Source organism: Octopus bimaculoides, chromosome 3, assembly GCF_046866305.1.
Source record: "Octopus bimaculoides isolate indiv1 chromosome 3, ASM4686630v1, whole genome shotgun sequence".
Lineage (NCBI taxonomy): Eukaryota > Metazoa > Mollusca > Cephalopoda > Octopoda > Octopodidae > Octopus > Octopus bimaculoides.
The window spans coordinates 156,065,669-156,075,668 of NC_142930.1; positions in this window are offsets into that span (position 1 = coordinate 156,065,669).

Genomic DNA, 10,000 nt, shown 5'->3' on the forward strand with positions numbered 1-10,000 from the left:
TTTGCATATTAGGACCCTGGGAAAACAAGAGCTACACACTATTCCTTAAGGATAACAAAGGCAACAATATTTCCATGGGATAAAATGTGCTACATATTATTCCCATGGTTTAACAAGGACTGCATATTAGCTCCATGGTTTATAATTTCTATGTGATAAAAAGGGCTATACATATTATTTGCATGAGATAATAAGGGCTAAATATTATCTCTATGATATAACAAGGGCTACATACTATTTCTATGGCATAACAAGGGCTATAATATTATTTCTATGAGATAACAAGGGCTCCATTATATTAGTTCCATAGGATAGCATTCCCCATTTGGGGCGAAAAACTCATCTCAGGCAACTTCAAAATTGATTTATTGTTGTGCTCCCTCGTGTATGCTTACTGATGGCTTCCAACCTCATTTTTCCTGCTGTGCATCATTAATGTGATATATACTCTAGATTTTTACATATAAAAAATAACATAAAATTTAACAGGATTCTTCTTATGTGAGCCCTTCTCACACAGCTGCAGACTGACCACACAACAACAATAATAACAACAGCAACAACAATAATAACAATAAGAAACACATTAGTTTTATCATCATTGCAAGTATTGGTCGTATCAGAATTTATAATTTCCATTGTGGGAGTCCAAAAGCCATCAAGCAATGTTTCAATACTCAAACTGTTGCTATCATAATATATATACATACATCTATATATATGCGTATGTATGCATGTATGAAATGAATGTATGTATGTATGTGTATCTATATGTGTGTGTCTGTGTGTGTATGTGCACAGCCTCCAAAAACACTGATGTCTGTATCAGCAACTTGGGTATTATGTGGTAAAAGTGATGAGAAGATTGCAGTGAACTTGCTGTTGGGAGTGGAAAGATCTGCTGTCTCATTAATTTCTTTCCTGTCGACTTTTCACCGAAGAAGGACTGTCCAAGACACTGAATCTTCCACTCCCTATGGTAAGTTCACTGTACTCTTTTTTCATCAATTCCACGATATATGTATATATATATATATATATATATATATATATATATATATATATATATACATATATATATATATATATGTATGTATATAATATTTAAGAAAAATTATATTAATGTGTCCTACTTGTTAAAAACTTCTATATTTTCTGCAGCTGAAGATAGCACTGCATTTAAATTGATGTAATAATTGCATTGTTCAATTAAATGGAGCCACTTGAAACGGTCGTACTGCATTACTATTTGATATCCTGTTGCTTATTTTGATTATATATATATATGCGTGTGTTTGTATGTATGTTTATGTATGTGTATATATATATATATATATATATGTATGTGTATATATGTATATGTATGTGTATATGTATGTGTATGTATGTGTGTGTGGGTATTTATATTATCAGCATGACAGTTTTATCTGATTATCCTTAGACTGGGCCCACATATTTGAATTTTTTTAAAACAAAAAATGAAAAACGAAAAACAAGAATAAAAAGAAAACAAGACAAAAAAAATGGAAAAACCTCGTTCCCTCCCACTACTGCAAATCTCTTAATATTGTCCCCCAGAAAACACAGAAATTAGAGAAATTTTATTTATTATAAAAATGCTTTTGTCTGGTAAAGTATCTTGCTGCCTTGCTGTTTTGCTGTACAGATAAAAAAAAATAAAAAAAATGAAAAGAAATAAAATAAAATAAAAACTAAAAAAAAAAAATCAGAGTTGTCTAGATAAAAATGGCCAAAGTGTTGCCAAATCAGCTGTCCTTTAAAAAAGTTCATACACAGAAAATTTACTTATGTAATACTTTTAATAATACCTGGAAAACAAGTACATGAACCCTGCTACCCAACGTGAAATCTTACCTGCTAATTACTCCCTTGAACTTTTAGTCTCATAATGGCTTGTTACAAATAAAAAAAAAGAGGGTCTTCGTTGTATGTATAAAAAAAATTCTTTCATCACTGTACTTCAAACCAAATATGTGTTCTCTTGCACTTTCACTCAGGTAATTTATATATTAATTAATCAGCACAAATAAGATTGTTTAGTCAATTAGACATGTTAATTCTGATCTCATTCTTTCAAAATTGTTTATATTGGTAAAAATTGTGCCAGTCTCTCGTAGACACTGATTGCTAATTTTCAAACATCTCTCTATATATATATCTTTTACTCTCTCTTCTTTGTTCTCTCTCTCTCTTTCTCTCTCTCTGTCTGTGTTTACATACACAAACACACAACACATTTATCTATGTGTGTGTATATATATATTGACAGAAAAGACATCAAAAGAAAAAAAGACCTCAATGTTATGTAAATAGAGGAATTTATCTGTAAAAATATATGACACCTATTTGGTAGCCATGATAAAATTCCGATGGCCAGATAACTGAAAAGATGGCGGTGTGGGTTTCCGGCCCGGCATCCGAAACTCGGAGTTTTATCATGGCTACCGAATAAGTATCACATATTTTTACAGATAAATATATATATATATATATATATATATATATATATATATATATATATATATTTATATGTGTATGTATATATATAAATTTATTATATGTATATTATATACATATATATTTATACACACATACATACACACACACACACATATATATATGTACACATACACACACACACATATGCATATACACACTCCTATACACAAAGGAGGTGAATTACAATATATTTCGAAATTTTGCATGGTTGTTTAGTACATCAACACCCATCTGACCAACAGTGTGTGTGTGAGTGTGTGTGTGCATATATATATATATATATATATATATATATATATATATATATATATGCACTCACCTACGTCTCTGTGTGCACATTATGTACATATTATGTACAGGAGACATGAAATAAACTATTTTCCCTATATATATATATATATATATATATATATATATATATATATATATATATATAAATTTTGGTTTAGTTATTGCATAAAAAAAATATATTTGACACAAATAATTGATTTCTTCTTTGAAGATTTTAATAGCAAAAACTATATATAACCAAAAATTTAAACCTGTTTGCAAGCACATACAACCCTAATAAATTAATATCTGCTCATATTAATATGAACAACAATATTAATATGAAGTGAATCAAAGCACAAAGAGGTTAGCGTGCTACCAGTTCGTTTTAAGTTTACCACACAATACATACATGAATATATATGTAAGTACATAGATGTGTGTGTATTTATGTGTATGTGTCTATATATATATATATGCGTGTATGTATGCATGTATGTATATATATATACATATATATATGTATATATATTTACATATAGATACACTTATATAATCAAACTATTGTGTGCCAAAGCATATGCTTGCGTATACAATTAGGAATGAGGAAAGATTTTCAAACCCACATGCATACTGATATATATATATATATATATATATATATGTTATATATATATTATATATGTATATATATACACATACACACAACCATACACACACATATATATATATATCAATATATATATATATATATATATATATATATATATATATATATATATATATATATATATATATTTATATATATATATATATATATATATATAAACCGATGGATAAAGCAAGGAGAGAGAGAAAGAGAAACAGAGAGGGACAGAGAGACATTTAGATGGTGCTCCAGCATGGCTACAATTATAAGGTGCAAACCTGTAGAAGATTATGCACAATATTCTGTGTGTATGTGTGTGTGTGTGTATGTATGTGTATGTGTGTGAGTATGGATGTCTGTGTGGATATGTGTGTGTGTGCAGGAACATACATACCTGTGTGCGTGTGTGTGTGTCTGCGTTTCTGTGAGTGTGCTTGCATATATGTATGTTGATTTATTACTCTTACTGTATATATTCTATCACTATTTCTGTGCCATTCTATTTTCTTTTATCTTCCATCTTTCTCTCTCCATTTTTATTTACTTTCACTTTCATTTTCGGTCTTATCTTTCTTTCTATCTTCCTTTTTATTTCCTGCTTTTTGCTTCCCTCTCTGCCTTACTTTCTCACTTGCTTTCTTTTGTTCTTTCTCTCTGCTTCTATTATATTCTCGTTCGCACTTCAAAAGGTCTTTTTATTGTATTTCTTACATGTTTTAATTCTTGCATTGAAAAAATACATATAAATATATATATATATATATATGCAAGAAAATTTTATTACCGAATCCCCTCCTCCCAGAAAGTATATTTCTGGAAAAGACAAAAACAAAAAATTTAAAAAATTGAACAAAGACAATTAAGAACTTATAAAAAAAAATTTTGAAAATAAATAAAAAAAAATTTTAAGAAATACAAATGAAAATTTTATTCTCAAACTATTATTAAAAACAAATGAAAATTAATTTGTACAAAAAGTTAAAATGGAAAAAATTGTCCACTTCCAATTTTAGATGTGGTTAATGAAAAAACAATATATATACATATGTATGTGTGCATATATATGTATGTGTATATATATATATATATATATATATATATATATATATATATATATATATATATATATATATATATATATATATATACATACACACATTTATGACTGTATATATATGTATATATGTATATATATAAATTTATATTTATATATGCATATATATATACTTATGCATATATATGTGTGTGTGTATATATCTATATATATGTATATATGTATATATATGAAAATATATATATACAAAATGAGAACACACCCAAATATTTATCAGATTTTTAAAACTTTTTTTACAAATCACTTATTTGTTTTGATATATATATATATATATATATATATATATATATATATATATATATATATGTATAAGTATATATATATATATATATATATATATATATATATATATGTATGTATGTATGTACGTCTATACATATTATGTATGTGTGTGTATATATATACATATGTATTTATACATATGCATTTCTATATGCATACTTATAAATGTATGTGTATGTATGAACATACATGTACATGTGTGTTTGTGTGCATGTGTGTGTGGTAAGTGTATCCAATATAAAAATTTAAATATATATATATATGTAAAAAAGAGAAGAAAAAAAATTTAATAAACATGAAGAGAAAAATCAATCTATTAAAAGAATGTTTTATGAGAAAATTTTGAGAAAGTTTTACAAAAGATTTAAAGCATGGATTCAATGTTTCTGTAATTACCCACATATATATCCTTAGAGAGAATATCTTGTCATAGATTCTATATATATATATATATATATATTCGATGAAAATATTTCTTTGGAAGCAAAGATGAATTCAATTCTTCATGTTATATTTTCACTCAAAGTTTTATAATTATTTTCCACTCAAATTCTTCCTCACTCTCTCTCTCTCTCTCTCACACACACATATACACACATGCATGCATATATACTAACAATGCTCCACCCAAATGTTCCTACACAGACATTCTTGAACATGCACTCAGTCACATAAACACATACATATGCATATTGGAATGAAACAAATATATTTTAGCAATAACTAATATAGGATCTAATTATGCATTTGCGATTCGGTTAATTTCCGAACAAGTCTGATTGCTGTCATTAGTTGTTTAATATATTTAAAGTTGTATATGTTTAATATACAAGCTGGATACTTGTATACATTTTATCAAGCAACAACTCCCTCCTTGAGCATGTGACGATCTCTTAAAGTATGACTTAGAAGACTACTCCAGGTGGTGCTATTTAGTTAGCCATCAATTGGCCAATATTGGCCAAACACATGTGTGTTAGATTTGTATGTCTATATATGTATATATGTTTGTCTATCTGTATATATATATATATATATATATATATATATATGTATCAATACCCACATGTACATATGTGAATATTTATGTATATATACATGAGTGTGTGTCTGTATGTTTGTATGTACATAGATATGTATTTCTGAATGTACATATTCATGTATATATGTATGTTGCATATATGTATAGATATAGAGTTCTGAATGATTTTATGAAATATCAAAATAAAGCTTAACACATCTATGACATAATCAATTATCATAACTTATTATACTCTATTTTATTTACCAATTATAAGTTTAAGAAATACTGATATGCAAAGGCTAATTATTGTTATGTCTTTTAATTGTTACTTCCAATTTCTTATTTGTGTGAAGTTTGTAATACATTATTGGCTAATGTAATTTTGTATAGGCACAATCAGAAAGTATATACATATACATATGTAATTGAAATCAAAATCATAATTGAACCATATTCGATGACTGGCACCCTGCCAGTGGAGCACTAACAGCACCATCCAAGCGTGATCATTGCCAGAGCAGCTGTCTGGCCTCCGTGCCAGTGGTACATAAATAGCACCATTTGAGTGTGATCATTACCAGTGTTGCCTTACTGGCACTTGTGCCGGTGGCACGGGGGAAAAAACATTCGAGCGAGGTCGTTGCCAGTGCTGCTCGACTGGCTCCTGTGCAGCTGGCGTGTAAAAAACACCATTTAGAGTGGCCGTTGCCAGTACCACGTGATGGCCCTCGTGCTGGTGGCACATAAAAGCACCCACTACACTCTCGGTGTGGTTGACATTCGGAAGGCCATCCAGCTGTAGAAACTCTGTCAGATCAGATTGGAGCCTGGTGTAGCCATCCGGTTCACCAGTCCTCAGTCAAATCGTCCAACCCATGCCAGCATGGAAAGCGGACGTTAAACGATGATGATGATGATGATAATGATGATATGGTAGCCCATGTACCTTGAAAATGTTTACCACAGTTATCAGTTACTTGTGATTGTGTATAAAATTAAAACCACGTACTTGCTTTAAGATGCAATAATTAACTTATGTGTCTATAAAAGTGTGTAGCCAATAGTTTTTATGTTTGTTAAGGTAACTTGAGATGAGTCCTGTAAGTTTATAGGTGTATGCAATGCATCTCCATTCCTGTAGATTGGCTAGAATAATGGAACACCACAAGAAATACCCCACAACAAAGGAGCCCCAATGCTTTCTTTGGTAAATGCTATGTGCTTGTCATAGCTTTTCATCTTAGAATACTAAAGTAGCTTCTCATTAAGATTTTCAGGTATAATTTACCTGAAACCATCTTGTATGCTTGATACAGACAAGATTGCTACACTTTCCTGAGTGCTTGGAATGTAAAAATTTGAACCAAATACTGCACAGCATTTTTTTTTTTTTTTCTTTTTAATGCACTAACAATTCTGCCAATCCACCCTGCTGGACTGGTATCTAAATTTTTTAATCCCTGAAGGTGATGCAAAGAGCCGGAACTAATACCACAAAGCATTTTGTCCAACACTCTAATGACAGTGCCAATTCACAACTTTTATACCTCTCTGTATTTATAATATTTACCACGTTTTGTCTTGTGTATTGTGAGGAATTTAACAGAAAAATCAGATAAAGATGTTTTCGTTGGAGGACGGGGTAGTGTTATACTGAAATGCAAAGTAAATAAAGAAGTAACTAAATAAAATGTAACAACAGCAATCCATAAAAAGAAAAACGCCTAAAACATCTAACAATTAATGCCTTCATTTAAGAGCCTGTGTTTATGAAACACTGTATGCACAGCAAATACATTCAATGGCAATTGTTAATTCTGTTGGCATGCTTGTAAAATGTGCTTACAAATTTTACTGTTTAAAAATGATTATTTAATTTAAAAGATTTTGAAAAGTTGCATTTTAAAATATGAAATTTACCATTAGCTTTGAATGGCTTGGTTTGGGGTCCTTGACTTTCAGTGAAATCATAGTGATGCTGTCATCATATAGTGCACATCAGTGATGTACTGGGGTCAATTCAGATGTGATACTGCTTGGTACTATGACAGTTTTTGAGCTCAGTTCTTTGCTAGTGACTGACCTCTCCATTTTTTGTTTCTGTCGCTATACAGTTCTGATCAAGTATACATGTTTGCAATATATATATAGATATGAAAAACATGTGGTGGTTTCTTAAAAAAATGTCTGTAGTAAAGGATCACATTATACAAGATGATAAATTATATTACTGATTTTTATTGCTAAAACATATGGTAGCACTACATTGCAGATTACATTGTATTTAAGTAAACACTATAGCTATCTCTCAATTCTGAGATTAAATTCGCCATAAGACTGAAGTTTGATTTTCACTCTGGGGTCCACTAAATAATAACTAGTTATTTACCAGGATCAATTCAGATGTGATGCTGCTTGGTAGCTGAAGAAATCAACACCTGAAATCAAGTATTGAACCATCTACAAAGAATTAAGGAATTATTAAGTTTTGATCCATATAGTTCTGAAAATATGCTAAGTCGTTCTTTGTTATTGTTTATATTCCAGTATTGGATTAGCCATTATTAAAGAAAACTTTGATCAAAGAGAACTCAACTTTAACCATTTAGTTTCACTGAACTGAGAGTGGGATTGGATACAGGTGAGCCACTGAAGTGTTCTGTGTGGACCTCAAACCTATTCCAAATTCTTGTAAAATCCTGCTTATTTGTAAGCTATTTTAGCAGCTGAGGCCTTTAATATCTAAGGTCTTTTGTGTCAAGATGTGTTTAATTTTTGCTTACATATCCATTACCTGTTTTGGAAAGTGGGGTATCTACAGGAATATTTTTATATCTAAGATATGATATAGCAAACATTTTGACCATGAGCAAATGTAAAAAAAAATAAATAAGAAAAAACGTGGAAAAACAAATGTAGGCTTTTATAAAAGATAGTTGCTGATCCCAACTCATCACTAGCCAAGTAAATCGTATGATGAAGAGTATTCCAGCCAGGACCATTCCCTCTGCTTTTTTTTAGTGACATCTAGGAGTACATTACATTACTGAATGAATCATTCCTATTGTTTTTGTTCCTTTTGTCTCAGGGACACCCTGACCTAGCTGACACATGATGAACTAGTTGCATTGATTTGCAAGATATATCTAGCAGTGTTTGTGGCCACATGGAAATCTTTGCATCTCCTTACACCATATACACTATATACATATATATGTATGTATGTATGTGTTTGTGTGTCTGTGTTTGTCACCCCAACATCACTTGATAACCGATGCTGGTGTGTTTACATCCCTATCACTTAGCGGTTCGGCAAAAGAGAACGATAGAAAAAGTACCAGGCTGAAAAAGAATAAGTCCTGGGGTCGATTTGCCCAACTAAAACAAATAAAAGAATAAAAGAGTAAATGAAATATACATATATATATATATATATATATATATATATAAATACGACCAGCTCTTGTACATACACCTTAGATCCATCATGGCATCTGATGTGGCTTTATAAACCAGACAATATATTGAAAAGACACTCACATAGATTACATATATATATGTACAGAGAAAGAGAGAGAGAGAGAGAGCACATGAGAATAATATATAAATGTGTGTGTGTGTGTGTGTGTGTGTGTGTGTGTGTGTGTGTGTGTGTGCATCTATATCTATATATATATTTATGTATGTATGTGTTCTCACATATGTATATACATATTGATTTCAGGCTTCTGATAGTATGCAATCAGACTTGTGTAATGTTCGAATTCAGCAAAAAGCAGAGCATAAATAGAAAAACAATAAGAACAACAAAAGAATTATCTCAGCACAAAGAAATTAATTAAATAAATCAAATATTTATAAATGAGAATTTAGTTAATTACTTATATTTGTATATATTTTTTGTTTGTTTTTGTATTCGCATGTTTTCTTTTTGAAGTAAAAGTTTAATTTTGATTTGATTGCCAAATTGTATTCATCTACCAAACAGAAGATTTCTTCTTCTTCTTCTTCTTCTTCTTCTTCTACTTCTTCTTCCTCCTCCTCCTCCTCTCCCCATCTGCCTCTGCCTCCCCTCTTCCTCCTCCCCACCCCTCCTCCTCCCCTCTTCCTCCTCCTCCCCTCTTCTTCCTCCTCCCCTCTT